This window comes from Vanacampus margaritifer, chromosome 4 (genome assembly GCF_051991255.1).
Source record: "Vanacampus margaritifer isolate UIUO_Vmar chromosome 4, RoL_Vmar_1.0, whole genome shotgun sequence".
Classification (NCBI taxonomy): Eukaryota; Metazoa; Chordata; class Actinopteri; order Syngnathiformes; family Syngnathidae; genus Vanacampus; species Vanacampus margaritifer.
The window spans coordinates 27,640,326-27,661,527 of record NC_135435.1 but is presented as its reverse complement, the minus strand read 5'-3'; the positions used below and the strand labels follow the sequence as shown (position 1 = coordinate 27,661,527).

The window sequence follows — 21,202 nt, the reverse complement described above, 5'->3', positions numbered from 1 at the left end:
AGACAGAAATCATACCATAGATATTCTCGAGAGAGAAAAAAAGATGATTTTGCTGCATCGAGGACAGAAACTGAGTTTAATAAGGAATGTGAGAACATTTGGGGGTTGAGGAGAGACAAGGTGGCGACGGCGCGTGTGTGTACGTGCACGGGTGTGTGTGTGCGTGTGTCGAAAGGTGGGCAGAGGAGAACGTAGTTATCCTCTATTTTCTCAGCACCAGCTTTGTGGTTTGTGTGAGGAACAGATGTTCACAAGTTGATACACTGCCTCATCTCCCCCCACTCACTATCTCCTGCGCCAGCACCACCAACTGTCTGAGCGTATGCGCACACACGCGCACGCACACACCTGAAAACATTCCATAGCTACAACCAAAATCTTCATTTGTCATGTTGTTCTTTAGATACATACTGTAAATTCCCCTCCTAAAAGTGTCAATCAAAATGAACCGTTGTGATCACTTCAGTGACTTTTGAGAGAAGCGGCGTTGCCAAATGTAAATGTCGGTGACTCACGTGGACGTACGTGAGCGTATTCAGCTGTAAACTGCGGACTTTATTGTCAGTTTCCCAATGTGACCCTTGAGTCAACACTTGATTTAATCAGGTTCCACTTCCTACTTTGACTGTTTGCGCATCTGTTGCTTAGCAAAAGACACAAACTCATATATAATGTGGCAAATCCAGGTCCAGAAAGTAAAAAACCTGCCACCGTTTGGCTTTAACCCCGGGTGTTAGCTAGCTAGCTCCCTAGCTAGCTCCCATGGTGCTTGTTTACCTGCTAGGGAGCTAGCTAGCTAGCATCAGGGGCTACAACCTGGATTTACTTAAAAACATTGGAGAGAAGCTCAGTACTGAAAGTCAATAATTCCGTCGGCTCTTCGAAAACTGCATTTATAAATAAGAGATGAGATTTAACAATATTTTGAATATTTTCTTGAAATGAAACAAAGCTCTGTGACTTCTTTTTCGGATGGGATTTCTGAGGTAGTGAAAATCAAGGATTGATTAGTTTATCCACAGGGACTAACTGTGAGCAGGCTTTATTATTCCATGAGTCAATGATCTGAGACAAGAATAATTTCATCTGTAAATATGAGTTCTAAAGACTCTCCTTGAAGAGATGAGGATGAATAGGACTTTGTTTTAGTACATTTCTCCTCTGTTTCTTGATGCATTCATGGGTGCTTTTTGTTTTGAAGGCTGCAAGTATCAATAGTTCAGGTACATTATGAAACGTGCAATACAAATAAATAAGGCCGACTTTCAGACGAACATCAACAGACAATGTGAAGAATATGCAGTGCAGAGTCACTGTACACGTTACGTAGTTTCTTTCCCAGTTTCTTATTACGACCAATCATTGCTATATTTTATTTGTGTCCATCACAATTAATAATAAATCAGTCACAAACGAAAGTGCATCAAATTATTTACAACATCATTTCAACAAAAACAAGCACTAATATTCACACTCATATGCATAAAGTATAATAAAACGAAACTTACTGCATTCCTGCCTGACAATTCAACGTGGATGGCAGTGGATAGCATTTCCATACTGCTCGGTGAATTAGCTTCTTTCGCTCGCAAACCGGAAGTGCGTTGGCGAAAACCGGAAGTTCATTTAGCGATAAATAAAATTTGTAATTATCCATACAAACAATTAGTAAACCTTTTTTAATGACAAATAAATATTTTCAACCTTATTATTAAAAGACATTAAATTATTTATATAGAAAAAGCCTTAAAGCAACACAACTAGTGTACTGTACAGTACAGCTATTATTCTAATTAAAGTTACTAAATTAACACGTGTAAAGAAGGGTGAGAACTGTGTGGTGGGCCCATTATGGCTCATTAGATGCATAACTTTCTCATAAACAAAAACAAAAAAAACATGGAACATATCACCCTGTGAAAAGTGAAAAGTTCGTTTTTTAGCACATAGTAAACCTTTTAAAATGGCACTTTTCATTACAAACACTCAAATTGAATTTAGAATTCTCGTCATGTATGGATGATTCAAATACTTTGCTGCTCGACTAGAAACAAAATGTCATCGTGTTTAGATCATGGAAAATTGTTGCATTCCAGCGTGCATGCGTGCTTGAGTGGCTGGCTCAATGATCTGTTACACCTCGCTGTGTTATACAGTCTTTCACGTACTCGTGCCCTGACACAGCATTGTGGAGTCGCTTACCGACAAGCTCATATTGAAGATGTTAAAATGAGGGAAACATCACATGACCGTTTAAATCCTAAAACTCATTCCAGGAGGATGCGAGTGACTCCTGGGGAGATTCCTCAATGCGAATCCAATCCTTCGTGCCTTGTTTTGATCAATTGCGGTGCTTTAAAAACATTTTCTTCCTGCTGGAGCTCACCTGCGCGTTGGTATCTTTAATGGGTGCTTCATCAGAGTGTGGCATGCTGCAAGCGTTTGAGAGCAGAGGAGAGGGGAAGCGAGAGCTGCGCGGGAATACAATGCTTCGAACGTTCCCTTTCAGTCCGCTTCAGGGTCTTATCTCCTTTCAACACTCCAGCCTATAACTGCCATTATAAGAAAGGATTTACAATGTGTGAGTGCCGCAAACTTCTCTTTCTCCCTGCTTTAACACATACGCACACGTGCAGAGGGAAGCACACCTACTACAATACTCCAATGTTTGCATATCAGAAAGCGCTCAACCATCCAGGAGATGCTGTCAATACATAATAGACAGAAGAGAATGGAGTGCAGAGGACTGGGGTGTTTGTGGAGTGAGATAGGAAAAGACAAAGCTGTTTTTGCAATTAATGCCATCAAAGAGACTTCCGTATGATGTCATAGAGTTCATCTTGGGGAGTTGCACCCGTTTCATTGTGCAGTTTATCAGAGCGGCCACATGGAGTGCCGGCGCTTACCCAGTGACCGCTCAACAAAAGGCCAAATTAAGAGGAATGAGGGGCTGTCGGAGAGGCAGGCTGACAGCTTGACTGACGCCGTTCCCGAGGAGAATAGCATCCTGTCCATCTTGGAGCTGTCACCCCGACAGCAATCCTTTCTTTTGGATGCAACCCCCATCGCCAACCTTTCTGTCACTCACGACCACACCAGACGCCTCTTGACTTTCGGATGTTCGGCATCTCACAGGAAAACAAAGTCCAGGCAGCAGCTAATAGAAAATGCAGACCAGAAGGAGCACCTTTGACCAGAATTCTGAGAGGGCAAAACATGTACGTGCTAACTTAGTTTCATAAACATCTCATTTCCATGACAACCGTCCTCGCATCACAGCACTACACACTCGTTTCCTGTGAAGTTTATCACATCTCAGTCTGGAATACACCTGATAAACTGCACTGTGAATGTACACTATCTCACAAAAATGAACACACCCCTTTACATTTCTGCAGATATTTAATTTAGTGCTATAAAAATTAAAGCATTACTTCTGGAGATTAATTTAGATTTTATAAAACATTAAAATAATTAACTCAGTTAACTGTTTTATTTACTTCCTGTCGCCAAACTTAGCCACTGGTGTAAACTTTCAGTTTTACTTACTTGACGCTGTCAAGTAATTTGCACACAGCCAAATTCAAAGAGCATATTAGTTGTACATCTTTACAGTAAAATCTCAAGCAAAATATGCGAAAATTCCCTCCACAGGGCCTCACAAAAGGTGAAATGTTCTGCTAAGTTTCGATATGTTTGTATGATTAAAAATATTTTGATCATTTTGTTCAACAATTGTATTTTAAAGGAGAAGAATTCTATTCAAGGATCAAAGAAATATCAACTCTTCAGCTGTCCTGTCAATCAAAGGCTAAAAAGCCCCAAAAATATAACAGTATATTTAAAATAAAACAACAACAACATTATAACAGTCTTGGATTTTAAATATACTTTCTATTTGATCATTTTTAGTGCTGTCAAAGTTGAACTAAAGCTTTTAAGAGAGTTTAAAGCTTTAACTTTGACAGCATTAATCCATAATTTTACTCAAGCAAATAGCTGTTACAAGCTTGGTAGGAAAAAAAAGTAAAAGCAGAAGTAGAAAAATTGGATCAATCACAATTAATCGCAATTAATTATGAAAAATGGTGTGCTAGTTTAAAAAGATAATCACTTGACAACACCAATTTAATCATACCTTCCATGAGACAACATGAAAAAAATGACACTTTGTCACAATAAAAAGTAGTAAGTCAATGGCTTATTCCCTCAGAGTAACTCAAAAATACAGCCATTGATCGCAAAACTCCTGGCAACAAAAGTAAGTACACCCCTAAGTGAAAATGTCAGTGTCAATATTTTATGTGGTCACCATTATTTTTCTAGCAATGCCTTAACACTCTTAGGCATGGAGTTCACCAGAGCTTCACAGGTTGTCACTGGAATCCTCTTCTACTCCTCCATGAGGATCACAGAAAAATGCAATGGCTGCATTTTAAGCTATTTTAAAGAAACAATACATGAACACTGTTATATAAGCTGTAAACTGACTACTTTTCTTTGTGTCAAACTGTCATTTCTTCAATGTTGTCCTATGAAAAGATATATTTAAATATCTGCAGAAATGTGAGGGGTGTACTGACTTTTGTGAGATACTGTTATGTTTACCTCCTTTGGTGGCGCAGAGTAACACCACTGTTGTGATGTAAAAAAAAATAATAATAATAAAATAAAAAAAAAGGTTGGCACCAGACTTCAAGTAATCAAAAGTGGGCCTGCTTGATCGAGCGCCATGTGGAGCTGTTGCCTTGCTGGAAAAAAAAAGGAAAGGAAAAGAGAAAAAAAAAAAGAGCTGGACGTTCCCAGTGCATGTGCATTATTTAGTCAGAGCTGCTCCTGGCTTGATATGAAAAGCAACATTTGTGTTGGTGGCTGGTGAGGCTGGTGAGACTGGAGTCGGGGCAGAGCAGCTGTCTGTGTGTACTTTACAAGCTGCTTCTATTTGTTCTGTGGACATGGGAGGGGTCAGGAGGGTGTCAGCATTGTCTACTGTCCCTCATCATCACTCTGTGTGTGCATTTGTGTTTATGTCTGAGTGTGTGCGTGCATTTTGAGGCCTGGCCAATGTGGACAGGTGGAGGGTTCTCACTCTAGAATGTACCTGCTGTAAATATCAAATCGCATCATAAACGGATTTTTTTTTTATTGAGTTGTATATATGAATTGAAACTTATAGTGCAATTAAGTGTAATTGTAACCAATACAGACGGCGATGTGGATTGAAAATATATTATACTAGCCTGTGGTGAGTATTAATGTAATCATAAAATGATCATCTCTTCGGCCTCAGGTCACATCAGCAAAATATCAACAAACCTTATATCATATATAATCGAACGTAAATAAACAAGGTTAAATGAAATAACACATCTCAGACTAAATGCCACATTATACCTATAATGCACAGGAGCATTCATGACAACATTAAGATTCTTATCAAGTGACAACATGCCATATGTTTCTTTAGGAGCAATTTACACTAACATGCAATGCTTTTTGAGATATTACTCCCTTTTAATACTTGATTGCCAGAGCATTCAAGATAAGAATACAATGGGTTGGAGCACAACATTGCCACAGATGTGGCTGGTTTTAAATTGAAGGTTAAGCAGTAAATTGGAAGAAAAAAGCAATAATAAATAGACGACAGCGTGTAAAGATAACCTAAACAGAAAATAGATTGTGTGATATTATTGGGAGCTAATTAAAGCAGGCAACAAAGACGCCCAATAAAGAGTAACAATAAAAATGGAAAATGGATGTGAGCATAAAAGCTTCCATGGAATAAAGGCGAAGCCCACATTTAATAACTGTCCATCTGATGCACTTCCATTTATCTGATAGAGCACCTGCAAACAAACATACAAATAAATCACTTTTAGGTTGTTGAAAAAAATGCTATTGGTATGTTTTGGAAAAATAAACATGCATATTCAATTCTAAAGCTGATATGTACAATAATTTGTTAGGTTAAAGAAAGAAAGACGCACTTCTGCTGGAAAAGTGTATTTTATCTGATAATTGCTTCCTCGGCGTCTTGATGTGGGGAAACAGCGGCCCTTACTGGCAGGCGAGGGAACTGACAAACAATCACTATCCAGTCTGTGGTCACTTTGTTATTGCAATAATAAGAAAGTACACGGGGCACAATGTGGTTTTATATACAGCTGTGTTACAATTAAACATTTTTTTTTTACATTTGTCACCCCATAAATTGAATGAGAAAGAGGAGAAATAGAGAGAGAGAGAGAGAGAGAGAGAGAGAGAGAGCTCCAGATGGTGTTTAAACGCAGACATAAGGCTACAGAGGGGACAGCGAGGCAGAGAGAGAGCGAGAGAGAGAGAGAGAGAGAGAGGGAGAGAGAGAGAGAGAGAGAGAGAGAGAGAGAGAGAGAGGAGGGAGGGAGAGGCGGATGAGGCGAGAGAGCCGCGGTCGGTGCGCACAGTGGGCTCGCCAGCTCCATTAGTGAGGACAAAACAGGAGGTGTTGAAAAACCCGATTTGTGCACCGAAGAAGCACTCCGTGAGCGCACATGCTTGAAAAGTAAACCGGCTGGCCACAAAGCCTTGACAGTCGGAGGAGGTGAGAAGAAGGAGCGCGTTGACGGAGACACGCGCGCACGCCTTCCCTTTCTCCATAGAGCCAAAACTGCTTTTCAGACAGAAAAGAAACGGGAGGAATTATTCTCATCGGACGATTTTTTTGGGGGGACTTTTAATCATGCACGTGTAAAGTAAAGGAGAATACGCTTTGAAAGTCACACGAGGATACAGACGCACGCTGCAGACTTAAAGGTCTGCATCTAAATATTTTTGCAGTTTTTCCCCCCGTTGGAGACACCAGGATTGAGGACTTAAGGGTTTTGACTCCCTTTTTTTTTCGCCGAAACTGCGTTGTTGCATCGTTTTTTTCTAACGCTGAACATGACCATGAGAACGGATTTATATGGACTGGGCGAGTTGTGATATTTTACATCCTACAAAACCAAAGACTAATTGTGTTTGAGGCTTGCTTCTTCTTATTTGTAACCTTTTCTGGTTTAATAGCGAAAATAAATACCTCGTAAGTGATCCAACCTGGAAGCCCATCGTGAACGGCCAAAGGAAAGTTGAACATAATTCTATATGTTTAATGGTGGCGGCTTTTGCCTGCCCTTCCTGTCAGTATTTCAAGCAGAAGGAACAGTTTGCATTCTATCCACGGTAGCTGTATGCCCCCCACCCCTCAAAATAATGAGGATTGAGGCGATATAAAAGCTCTCGTGGAAACTGGATTATCACCTCTTCACCAACCTCAGCTTGACCTCGACCTTCACCGAGTAAGTAAACATCTTTAACGTTGTACAACGTGTTGTCAAAAATGTATTTGGAAGGTTTCGTTTTGATGGTTTTGTTGTTTTTGCTCAAATTCATCCTGCTGAAATGGCTCTATTTGTACTTGTTCATCATTCAGCAGCAACTTTGTTTAAGTGTGGGAACAATGAATGCGATCAGTGTGTGTGTGGTTTTCCATGTCAACATACATTTGATCAGATTATACATGTCAAGATCTTCAACTCTTGGAAGAAAATACCCAACATAGTACGCGGGGCCGTTTTAATAATCTTATAAGCTGTCAACATGGTTTACAGTTACTTTTATTGTATTTATGAGCCCATGAACTTCTGGTGTAGTTTACATTTATTGCAGGGAATAAAAGTGGGGGATGACAGAGGGAGAGAGAGAGAGAGCGAGAGAGCGAGAGAGCTCTGTGCTTGAACATCAAAGTGATGACACAAAATCTTTGCTCTGCTTGGCATGGAGTCCAACTTGACTGGGTGGAGGTGATAGGGGTGAAAAGGGGATAAATTGAGACATTTACTGTGTACTGAACCGTATGGTGCCGCATGACACCTTCTGCACGTTTCATCTTTTTGTCCTGATTTGAGACGTTGCCGCCTTAATGGAGGAGAAGCATCATTTGGTGAAATAAGGAGCAAATATACCCTTAAGATTAATTTCAAACAAGTGGAGGCACTCCCTGTGAGCAAAAGTTCGACCCCCACTTGAACAGCCTCACATTGTTCTCTTCCGCCTCTCTCTGAGTGCAACCAAGGCTCTTTTTCTCTGTTGGACACGGCCCCGTATAATTGGCGCTGGTAAATATCATCTGAATAATTGAAGAGTCGATAATAGACTCCAACAATGGATGTGAGGTTACAGGCAGGGGTGAAACCGCAGTGCAGACGCCCTGCCTGACCGCACGGGAGAAGTCCATCAGCAAGCGGGCGTCATCGCCGCCTCGCTCCTTCCAGAGCTGAGCGGCCCTCCGAGGCAGATGTCCCCTCTTCATCATTAAGCGCTCTTAAAAGGCACGCCGTTCATTATGACCCCGGCGTGAGTGGTTATTCACTGCCCATTTACCGCACGCTGGTGATAAGAGCAGCGTGTTCATCGCTGGAAGGGAATACTGAAGAGAAAAAAAAAAGAGTACCGGTAATACTGTATTTACTTAAAGTAACTTTTACAAGGAGAGTTTGACGAGTTTATTAAAAAAAAAAAAAGAAGCTATGTAAGCGTTCAGGAATGAACTCATGACCTTCAGCTTGGGTGATAGCCACTCTACCACCTGAGCCATGCCACTCCTTCCGCATGCTAGTAAATTTGCTAGTGTCAGGTGGAATCCTCGTACCTCCAAGAGCGGTTTTGATCTCATTTTGCAGACAGCAAAATGAGACCAGCATCTCCAAAGCTGAAGGTCATGAGTTCGTTCCTCAACACTGACATAGCTTCTTTTTTTCCTTTTTTTTAAATTAACTAGTAAAACATACTCAAAACTGTCCTTTTAAAATGTACTTAGAATTTTTCAGTGAAAAAAACTCCTTTTTTTAATTTTTTTTTTTTACAGTGGACATAGAGTCCAGAGTCTAGTTTTATTATCTTTTTCTTTACTAATGTCTCATTTCCTGGTCGTCTTTGTCTTCTCATGTTGGTCATTTGCTGCAGTCAAAGCAAACCTGCGCTCATGCGCGTGGGCTGGAAAAGTGTGCCGTGTGGTAATTATTGTGATTTAAATGCGGGCAGCGCAGGTGAAGCCGCCTGCCTCCTAATTAATGAGCGGAGCAGATGGCCTCAGGTGGGCGTGCGCTACCGACTCGCAGCGAGTCAGTCAGGTGGTCAGCACAACAAAGACACCTGGGCCACCGCAAACAAGACAAGACAAACAAGACAAAGACTTCGGCCGTGTGTTCTCGCAATTGTGATTCTGAATGGCCCTGTTAGATAAATATCACATTCGGATCCAGCGACTAGCATGTAACAGTTCTTCGGTTCTGGGTTCAGATCTTAGCTGTGGCCATCCTGGTTGGAGTTTGCATCTGTCCAGGTTCGAGTGTGGATTTCTCCAGTTATTCCCACATCCCAAAACATGCATGTTAGGTTCATCAAAGGCTTGATATCATCTGTAGAGTTGTGAATATCTGTTTATGTTTTTGCCTGGAGATGAGTCCAGGTCAGGGGTCACCAACATGGTGCACGTGGGCGCCCGGCAGTCCCCTAGGACCACCAGAGTAGCCTGTTGTAAAAAAAAAAAAATAGCTGCACCGGTGAGATGGTCTAATCTTTATGTGTTGCTTTTCTGAAAAGAAATGCATTACATTGGGGTAAATTTGGAAACAACAGTATTGTTTTAGTACTGTAGAGTTCAAAGGTCAGTATTGTAACGAATGACCAAACTAGGGATGTTCGATACCACTTTGTTTTCAGTATCATTATTACTTTTTGCATAACAAAAAAAAGGAAGAAAAAAAAACATCTAATTGTTATCTGAACTGCTTATCCTCACGAGGGTCCAATGACAGATCATTTTGAAATTAAAATTGCATGAAATGAAAGCCAATATTCTATTCTTAGGCCGGTTATCCGCCCGATACCGATGCCTGGTATTGGTACTCGCCTATTCCTAGACAAAACCGTAGCCTTAGTGAAGCTAAGCTATCTAGCATAACGATGATGAATTCATTCGAGCAAATCTGTCATTCCAGTAGTGCGTATGAAACTGGTAACTCTTTACATTATCAGTCCCCACGAAGCAGCTTTCAGTTTCAAAAAAGTTGTTAACCCCAAGAAAAGCTTGGTGGCCCGCCAGGCCCACAAAGCACTGGGGGAAACCCTGGTTCTACATTTTGTCCCTCACACAGTCAGGTATTTATTTGTTGCTGTCTGATGAACAAAATGGCAGCTCTGCCGATACACTAAGTGACTTGAATGCAGTCCATTTGCAGGGATACTTTTGCTGTGGTTGATTGCGGTGAACGGTGATGTAGTCGGAAACTGCCGATTGATGACAAGAGCGACAAAGTCTGATTTTTAACAGTCTCAGCAGCTCTCGTCCTATCGCACGCTGGTTGGAGTCGCCGCTCGCTCCACTCTATCCAAAGCGCGTGTGCGCTCCACATGTGTTTGACATTACTGCGACAAGGCTGCCCATCCTCTCGTGGGAGATGGGGAATGTCAAAGAATAGAGCGGAGAACTTGAACGGCTTCCCAACATCTGACGGAATGAGAAATGCACTCGGTGGACGGCAGGCCCGCTGACGCCACAGCGTGGGAGCCGAGCGAAGGGTGGAGGCCAAGTAAAACCCCGAATGTGTGTGTGTGAAATATCACTTTTTCTCCGTTCGCCACCATTCCTTAAATGCATACATACTCGGTAGGATTTCGAAGAATAACTTATGACCAGGGTTATTGGAATTTTTCATTTTAGTTCGTTTTTATTTTGTTTTGAGTTTTTAAGTTTTTAGTTTTATTTAGTTTTCAGGGTGGTTCTATTTATTTTTTATTAGTTTTAGTTTTATATATATATATATATATATATATATATATTTTTTTTTAGAAAATGCTTAGTTTTGCTTCAGTTTTAGTTACTTTCATTAATAGTTTTATTTTTTTAAATGTGTATTGTGTGCAATATTTCATACATGGTCAAATGAAAAAAGTAACACATTTCTTACCTAGTATTGCATTTCGGCTGAGTTAAATGAAAAATAAAGTGAGCCGAGCCATTGGAGCCAAAAGTCAAGCACGCAAAATTGTCGCCGAGGAGCGACGTCATCTGAAGGTGCTTTTCTATTGGCTGCTGCTTGATGACGTCACTTCTGAGTGACACACTTTCAAACGTCCTTATTCTGGTTAATATCGAAATAAATCTACTTAAAATCACAAGTAATATCATGAATTGAAACTCTCCCGGAAGTGTAAATTGTATTGTTTGTTTTTTAATTTAAGGTTTTATTTTTTTTGTTTACTGTATTTTTTGTGTTTTATTCTGTGTTTTTATTTCGTTCAGTGACATCTGGGATGTTATGTTTGCTGAATGAAAATAAATCTGAGTCTGATTTAAAATCAACACCAAAGACTCATGTATTAAATGAATTACCAAAGACTAAAACGAAGGACATTTTTGCTCTAATTATAGTTTTGTAAACGTAAAATGTAGTTCCGGTTCGTTTTTTAAAAAGCATTTTTGTTTTTATTTGATTTCGTCAATAATGTTTTTTGAATGTTAGCTTTAGTTATTTCGTTAACCTTGCCTACGACACTTTCAAAGCATTCCCACAACACTGTTTTACATCCACTGCAATTATAAGGTGACTGATTTTGACTTTCCACGCATGCGGTCAAAGGTGAAACCCGCTAATTACCATGCAGACATTCACGGAGGAAAATGTCTGCTAATTATTTGTTGGATCGACGCTTCCATTTTCCCAGAATTACCCCCAACACACGCAACATTGACAAATTGCACCTCCAATCATGCTTTCAAAAAAGAAGGCTGACACAACCACTTAGTTATGTCACAATCACAAACAACACATATACTCTCAATTGATGCGTGCTATGAATTGAAGGCAAACAAACACGTAGCAGAAAAGCATTTCCTCCTCCTCCCTTTCCTCGTCTTGTGCATAATCCACCTCCCGCTTTCCGTCCTCACCTCGCACTTCCCCGCATGCCCGCAAACCTCTGACCTTGTCGTAACCCTCTTCAGCGTCCCTGTCGCCTCTCCTGGCCGCGCCGGCCCACCACTTCATGGGAAGGAGCGCATGGCTGGAAGTGTGCTGGGATCCGAGTCAGACGCAGGAAGCAGCTGGGCTAATCTACAGTAGCAGCGTTTTTAATCAAGCCAGATGAACGGGGCGACGCAGACAATGGGAAGTTCATATCACCGGCGCGTCTCGATATAAGGCTGCCCCTCCCCTTCCTTCTGCCCCCACACTGTGGACTTGATCACTGACACGGAGTAAACATGCACTAAAGAACACAGGCTGAAATGATTAAGACTTTCAGTTTGAGGGAGCGTTCGATGTTAAGCGCGTCTTGTTCTCTCTCTTTCCATACATTTATAATATACGTTCCGTATTTATCAAATTAAAAAGCTGTTATCTCCTGGAAACAGATCCTGTGCCACACAGATGGTTCCGTCCTTCTTCAAATGGGAGCCGAGCTGCTGAATGGCGTTGTGTTACCAGTTAGGAGAACAGACCTTAATCTCGGCTCCAGCCTTCCTTCCTCTGCCTCTCTGTCTCTGCTTTGCACGCTCACGCACACACACACAAAGTCAACCCTGATCCCTTTATGCGTTATCATTGCCTACGTTAGCGGTCATTCCGCTATAAAACGGACAGTTTAGCCTTGGCAGGGGTATCTGTAATGCAGATGATGGGAGGCTACATGTTGTCTTGATGTGTCCAAGACCAGTTGTCATGTGACATTAAAAAGTCACAAGCAGGAGTGTAGGTTTATTTTTGATGGTGTCAAATGCTCCCCCCCCCCCCCCCCAAAGAGAGATGATCCCTTTTATAATAGGTAAGAAATCACCTCTACCTCTGTTGGATGTAAATACTTTTATTATACGATCGAGAAATTTTGATTGTTTAATATTTAGAGTAACAATAGCTTTAAAAAGCCAAACCAATCCACGTTTTACACTTCAACGAGTCCCATACCCCAAAAACGTGCTCATTAGGTTCAGTGACAACTTGAAATTGCCCATAAGTGCAATTATCAGGAATTATTTGTTTATATGCATCTTGCGATTGGATAGTTGCCATGTCAGGGTCTACCCTGCCCCTCGCACCGTCAACTAAGAATCTCTACTCCACACACTAACCCGCATGAGGACAAACGATTGACATTTATTTCAGTCTTTATTTTCCTCGATGTTGTCATAATTAAAAAATATATTTTAATTATGTACTCCACGGAACATAACATATCCTTGCTAAGATCTTTTACAGTTTATTTATTCATTTATTTATTTTTACTTTTACAAAGATAACAATGTTGACAAAAGTCATTTATATGTGGTTGTTTTTGGATTGGATAACATTCTGAGAGGTGTTTCTTAGAATTTGTCAATCAAATAATGTAAACTTCTTCTAAAGGCCGAATATGTGTTGTTGTGGACTGAAACACAGCGAAGTTCAAAATGTATTTATTTTCTAAAACAACCGAAACAAAACACTGTACTCAAATGATCAAAAATATTAGAATTAACAAAAACCCAAACAACAAAAAAGACATGACTTGGCTAGACTTGGCTAGACCGTACAGCAAACTAACAGCACCAAGTCCGTGACAAGGACAAGGACTAGGGCTGAAAAAACAAACAAACAGGAAACTAATGCTGCGTTTGAGGATGGTGGGAAGTCCGAAAACACCAACTTCATCCTAGGAATTATACACGGGAACGCCCCTTTGAACGCGGACATCTGAGTTACGAAGTCGTGAAAAAAAATCCGACATCATTCGACAGTGGCGAACCCCCTAGAGACAAAGACCATAAATGTCAAAATATAATTTCTAAATATAATTTAGGAACATATTTATCGATTTATTTACTATCACATACAATTAAGTTATTAAAAAAAATAACTTTACATAACCCAACAACCCAAACAACAAACAATTGATCAGAATCGGCCATCTTTGTTGTTTACATTCGCTTCAAACGCTTTGAGGTTGAAACTGGGAGATTCCAAGTGGGATATGTCCGACTTCCCACCTTCCTCGAATGCAAACAAACTGACGAGACAACAAGACACACCTGGACAAGAGGCGGAGGGAGCTGATTGGTTGACACAAGGGACAAGATAAAACACAATAAAACTTAAGGAGACGGACGTTGATAACGGGAACGCAAGGAAAAGATGGCAACTAAAATCCAACTCAACAAAACACATGACATTATTCGATGATGTAAAAAAATGTACCTCATGAGTTTAACTTGTTGAGAAGAAACACACCAGATGCTTTTCAATCCATTCAAAAGCGACACTTCCTTTGATGGCGGCGGTTACGGTTCTTCACTCCCGCCCTAACCGGCTCATCTCAATTTGTCAGCCACATGATAATAATCATCATCCTGGCTTTTTTTGTTTTCGTTGAGTCACTGAGCGTCCCAGCGGCATATTGTTGGTATTTATTTTGCCTGCTGCCTCGGCTGTTGGAGCTTCTCTTGAACCTGTCAAACGAACAGCCCCGCAACTCGCGCGTTCTGCTTCGAGGCCTAACGCAGAACACCTCGCGCTTGCCTGGCTTATGTCAGAAGCTATTGTTACGGCGTCTGTGGGCCGAACCATGAGGTGTGAGAGCGCCGGCAGACAGTGAGCAGCTCGGGTTGTGCGGAGCCTTTTGTTCACAATGACAGCTCGGTCGTGACGCCGAAGACATTTAACACTGACCCAAATGAAGTAGATGACATGAAGCAGGAGGATGACTAATCAGCTGTTGGCTTTTCCTATCTTAACGGCGAGTGACAGATCAGTGTCAGAAGCCGGCAAACAGTGCGACGTAGTGTTGATTATAGCCGCCATTTTTAAATGTAGCGTCAGTTTTAGTACAGTTTCAATCACGCTTGTTAGTTTATAAGTCAAACTCATCTTGTTTTTATTTAGTCCACTACAAATCTAGCATTAGTCAGGACAATCATTTTACCCCTGTATATTTTTTTTGAACATTTCGGATCTAAAACTATTTCACATAAAATTTTCTTCACACACAATTACAGCGGTTACTATGACGCCATGCTATGAGCTCGTAAGTTAGCCAGCATTAGTTAGCGGTCAACATTATTGTTGGAACGTTATAGCCGTGGGTTAATGCTAGTGCTGTCAAAGTTAAAGCATTAACTAATTACCCACAAAAAAATATCGCATTGATCAAATTCACGCGGATTAATCACACTATTAATTTTGACTGCAGATGATCCTTTAGTTTAGCTGACAGCGGATGGTTACCGTTAAAGGTAGCACAGATTTTAAGCAATAGAGAGTTTAAGCAACAAACATAGAGTTTAAGCAATAAACATAACTCCATGCATTAAAGTAAGGCTTTTAGTAAATGTTTGTACTGGGGCAATTTTTTGTTCCATTTTAAATTATGCAAGCAATTAACTGATTAGAAAAAGAGGAGGATGAGGATGTGCAGTGGATTAATGTTTTTGAAGACGGCCTCATAACTTTAAATGTGGAAAAACTTAACTCATAACAGGTGCTCTTTAAATTTGTCGGGCAAAAAATGTTGCTAAAAAAAGCCTTTTTAATAGAGCGATTAATCGTGATTAACTCATTCACTGCCATTTACGGCTGTAAATGTCAAAAATTCATTTAACTATTTCTATTAGTTAAACATTTTGTTAACGTTAGTATGAAAACCTATCTTTTTTTTAGTGTACATTTATAACAGATATGAAATTTGTGATTAGTCGCAAGTTAACTACTGAAGTCATGCGATTAATTACAATTGAAAAGTTTAATCGCCTGACGCCCCGAATTTTGTAATAATCGTTTCTTTCTTTTTTTATTTATTCACTGCCATTGACGACTATAAACGTCAAAAAATAATTTTAACTATTTCTATTAGTTAAATTTTTTTCCCCACTTTTGTTAACAAGACTATGAAAACCTAGAATTTTTTTTATTGTACATTTAGAACAGTTTACAATAAATTTAAAAAAAATCACCTCTTGCCCCAAATTTTTTATCTTTTTTTTATGAATGTATGGCAGTAAATGAGTTAATCAAAAATCATAAATGTGATTAATCAGATTTATATATATATATATATATATATATATATATATATATATATATATATAAACTTTTCAATCCACCTCCCTGTCTGTCCCATGTTTGTGCTTGTTGCACTTGCTAGCTGTAGATTTGAAAGGGGGCGTGTCACTGTGTGTCACATGACAGTGTCACAGACGTGACAGATAAGCAGAGACAAGATTTTTACAAAATCATACGATATTCATCTTGTTTTTTTTTTCATGAACTAAAATGTCCATAGATTTTAGTCCAGTTTTTAAGTGAATTACATTTTCGTCTCGTCTTCATTAGTCGCCAAAAATACATATGGATTTAATCCCAGTTCTTGTTTATTATTGAGGATTGAAGTCTATTCTAGTCTAGTTTTAGTCCGGTGACCAAATTATTTTTGTCTAGTTTTCGTTGACAGAATAAACACTACGACGCCGTAACCTGCGCACACGTTTGTTGCCAGGCTGGGATCTAAGACTTTTGTACTTCATAAATCAGCAGGCGTCCGTTATGACGTCAGGGCAAACAGTGTAAGCGCTCTGCTGCAGCTGGTTGGAAGCGAAAAGGAGCAGGAGAGAGGGATGGCCAGAGGGCAGGACAGCAGCTGTCAGGCCTCCATCGCGCACCTGTCACACAGGAAGTGAGCACCGGCCACTGTTTCCTGGATACACCTCCTCAAACAACGCTCCTGGAAGAAATGGAGGGAGAACATCTGCTCGACGGGAGGGAAAGGCCACTCCGTGTACTAAAATATCAATGCATGTACATAAAGTCTGTGAAAATCAAACAGCAAGTGTTTCTCATGTTAGCTGCCATGTTGTGTGTGAGCTGAGGCGAGGGGAGGGGCAACGTTAAGAGGATGTTTGTGTTATAGCCGAGCTCTATGACAGACAGGTCACTCTGTGGAGACTCCAGCCAAACTCTCCCACAAATACAATAAGCCCACATGGCCTAAAGTTAACAGTGAGACATTCCCACGCCTGCTCCTTTCCCCCCCCGCACCTTCCTGTGACCAACATAGACTGATCCACATGTTACATACATAGTACATGTATGTGACGATCATTCAGTCTCTGTTTTTTGATGCTGTTGGTAAAAAACATCCGCTTGGTCATATTTGTCAAGATGGGTCCTCACGAGACCCTCCCATTCCCAGGCTGCCCTTCATGCTGCCTGTATGCAATTAGCAGGGTAATTAAAAGCTTGACGAGCTAATTGGTGCTGGGCCGAGCTGCGTTTGGCTGAGTGAAGTTATTTTTGTTTAGCGAGACAACCTAACGCGATGTGTCTTTTGATTGCTATTGAATACGTTATTGGCTCATCAATTAATCAGGTTTGATCATTTTGTTCCCAATTTCCCAATCATGATTTTTATGCCAAATTTACTTGACTGACAAAATATGTATCAAAAATGCAATATGATCCACCTTTTTTTCTTTTTAAAGTCAGTCGAGAATTTTTTTTTTTTTAGCTTTTTTATCGAGACCTTCATTTCTGAATCGCATGTTGAAAGCGCCATTGGAACCTCAACCGTGCCTTTTATCTTTAATGCCCGCAAATAGTAAGTAGTAATTACTAGTTTTGTTTAGTACCAGTACCACTAGTCCTTTGGGTTCATAAAAATAAAAACATAACAAGGGCTGATTATATATTCAGCATTTTGACAAATATCGGTATCGGCCATTTTGAAGAACCAGACGGCCGATGATAGATTCATTTTAAAAAGTGTTCAGAGGAATAAAAAAAATCCACAAACTAATTTTTTAACCTTGTTTAAAATTAAAACTAGATAAGTAAAATTTTAATACATCAGATAATTTTTTTTATTATTTATTTTATTTACCATAGCAAACAATAGGGCGCTATTTACTTCAGTTTTTTTTTTTTTTTTTTTATACATCCTGCTGCCCCTGGAAGATACCTGAACTTTTTGTTGGATTTGTAAAACAAATATGTCAATTTTTTTTAAACTCCAATATTTTACGAAACCCCCCAAAAAATCAGAGCTGGAATTTGTATTTTTTATTTTTTTATGCATATATTTTCCCTTTTGGTGAAAATGAATATCATCTCCAAATATTTGTTATCGGCATCCTTGACTACTAAAAATATATAATTGAAGGCCAAGCAAGAGAGTCACAGGGATATAAGTCACCTATTTAATTGTGCCAGAGGCCTTAACTAATGATGTCTTTTGTAAAAAAAAAAAAAAATAAATAAAAATAAAGATTTTTGTCATGTTTCTATTAGACTCAAGTGTGCTACTCAACACAACGCAGATATGGAGTGTGCAGTATGAAGAAGGAAGAAGCCGACATCGGTAATAGATGACCTCAGTAATAAATGGAAATATGCAGGATAATGTTTCAAGAATCAAAGAGGTCTAAAGTTGGAAACTTTGTCGGATTGCCGCAGCCGCTCAGGTTAAGCTCAGGTGTGGAACTCATCTCATGCTATCAGTAGCCTTGTGGGTATTTAGAGGAATTATGTCATGTCTGATGGTGCCTGCTAACCGAGGTCATTGGAGAGGGGGAAGGAAGTCTGATCCCATGTTGGAACGTGGCAGCCAGAGGCGAAGCTCTCAGCTGGCAAAATTAGGCTCACGGCTGACAGGACGAGGAAAAGACGATGAGTGAGGACAGAGCAGAAACTCCTCGCGTGCAAATCCCGTCTAGTCGTTTCTGTCTGCCTTTTCTCCCGTCACAGATGTGCAAGTACAGCCACCTTCTTCAATACGGTACCCGTGTGTCCGTCCACTCTTACTTCCTCCCCTATCTCGCAGTTTACCCTCCCCCCTCCCCTCCCCTCCCTTCCCCTCCCCTCCCCCCGGCTCTGCGCGGCAGCTGTGCTGGTGATGGCTGTGTGCCCACGGTGCAAGCTGGCTGTGGGGTCCCAGGTGGCCCTCATGACAGTTATTGATGTTCAGGTGTTCAACTCCTCTCACACAGAGAGCCCGGAGCCACACACAAACATGAAACATGCACACAACATGGTGCTTCCATAATTTCAGAAGAAATCATATTAACTGCATTTGGGGTATTTTATTTTTTTTTAAACAAATGAAAGTTGACTGTTCCCACATGATCAGAATCCACATGCCTTTGCAGTTTGCATGCATAGCAGGATGTATACAAGAGCGAGCTGGTACTCTGATACTGGCTGTTTTGGGTGACAACAACATAATGTGACTGGGTCGTTCCATGCAAAATCACCCAATGGGATGGTTTAACCAAACAGATTTGGATTTTAATGAAACTTGGTGTACTTGTTGGTAGTGATGGATCAACACAAAATCTCAAATTTTAGGTAAATTGTAGTTAAAGTTTGGGAGATGCAGCCCGGCACTTTATGACATTTTTTGCAAAAAAGGGGCGTGGCCGCCTTTCTTTGAACCCTGAGGAGCTAACCGGGTCAATCTTCACAAAACGGGTATTTTTAGAAAGGGAACTCAACAGGGATTCCTAATCCGCAATAATTTACAAGATCGATATGGATGTCGGATGTATTTTAGGAATTTGACCTTTTTGACCTATAATTTGACCTGAAATTGACCTTAACATTTTTTACGTGAAACGTTATCTCTTACATGTTCTCTAAAACAAGAGTTTCAGAGATCACATTTCATGACATTTATTTAGTTAAAATCATATTATCCACAAGGTCAAGCTCAAGGTCAGAAGGTCAAGTTAATAAAATATGTACGAATCTTCTAAACGATTGCAGATTTGGCATCCTTGTTCAATTCGCTTTCCAACAATATCTGTTTTGTGAAGATTGACCCAGTAGCTCCTGAACTTTAAGGGTTCAAAGTAAGACGGACACGCCCCTTTTTGCCCAAAATGTCAAAATTCGGTTGGGCGTAGCTCCCAAACCCTTGCTCCGATTGACATAAAATTTGAGATTTACTGTTGTCACATTACTATCAACAAATACACCAAGTTTTATTCAAATCCAAATCTGCTTTGTTGACTATGAATCTACATACATTCCAGATCGAACAATATGATCCAGATGCGGTACAATTTTTTTCACGTGTGCTCAGTGGGAAAACCACGGTTGGTACTACTGCCATCTTAACACACTCCAGATGTGTCTGGCTAGCCAAGGAGTTGTTCTTGGCCCAGTCTACCTTCACTAAATGTCGCAAATACTTTCCTTTATTTAGCAATGACTCTGGCTTTAGTGGCTGCAGCAAAAGGAAAGAGGTGTAGATGGATGGATCGAAGAGGGGAGGGGGTAGAAGATGAAAGGGCCGAAATAAATGATTAGTACCGTTGTAGGCAGAGGAAGGGGGGGAGGGGTCTACGAGAAGAGATGGAGAATGACACAAAAAGTAGAGGGAGGACAGGAGGAGGAGGAGGGAGAAGAGGTGAGAGAGTCAGCTCAAGTCTAACATCTGGATTTTATTAGCAGCCGTTGGGAAAATCTGAAAAGGAAGTTTTTTTTTTTCCTCGCTGAAAGCGTCTGCAGCAGCGATGTGCTGCGCATAACCACTTCACTGCCGACGAGAGGAGCCAGACCTTCCCAAAGGAGAACAGATGGTCGCGAGAACTTCAATACAATTACATCAATAACAGCTTTCACAGATATGAGCTGTGGATGACAAGATACCTGCCGCCCAGAGAGACAGAAATACAACTCTTCTACCCTTAACCCGGGATAAATTTCCTTTCATCCATACTTGCTTGAAGCCCATCCTCTCATTTTGAGTTGCCAAGGTGCCAATTAAAAACAGAAATTTAAAGAAAACAACACTGGATATATAATTTGTAGGGGTGTTAGGCGATTAGAAATTTTAATCGTAATTAATTGCATTGACTTTAATAGTTAACTCACGATTAATCGCATACTCATGTAAACATAACAAGTGGGGAAAAAATGTTAAACTAATAGAAATATGGCTGCATCTTTTAGTCGTTGATACAGTAATTTCATAATAATTGTGTAATAAGTAAAAAAAATAATAAGTAAAAATGAAAAAGATGTACTGTACTGTAAAAAAAACAAATGTAATATTGATTTATGTTGCGGTCATTTTTCTGCCACTAGATGGCATAATTGCATTTGTAAGACATTGGTGACAGCTCATATTGAGCGCTATCTATTCCTTAACATGAAGC

The 21,202-nt window shown here is 40.2% G+C and overlaps 2 protein-coding genes across 7 annotated transcripts in view; one reads left to right on the top strand and one right to left on the bottom strand.

The window, feature by feature from the left end:
* The window catches only part of acsf3 (acyl-CoA synthetase family member 3), a 115,342-nt gene extending 113,747 nt beyond the window's left edge, over window positions 1–1,595 (bottom strand). For both annotated transcript variants that reach the window (XM_077563608.1, XM_077563609.1), the window contains exon 1: window positions 1,509–1,595. The gene's annotated coding sequence lies outside the window, so the exon portion shown is untranslated. The remainder of the gene's footprint in view (window positions 1–1,508) is intronic.
* cbfa2t3 (CBFA2/RUNX1 partner transcriptional co-repressor 3) overlaps window positions 1–21,202 on the top strand; it is a 59,314-nt gene that overhangs the window by 5,644 nt on the left and 32,468 nt on the right. Inside the window, exon 1 of one of the 5 annotated variants that reach the window (XM_077563604.1) lies at window positions 6,425–7,319. The exons of the other annotated variants lie outside the window; for them this stretch is intronic. The gene's annotated coding sequence lies outside the window, so the exon portion shown is untranslated. Of the gene's footprint in view, window positions 1–6,424; window positions 7,320–21,202 lie in introns of those variants that run through there. 5 annotated transcript variants of the gene reach the window in all.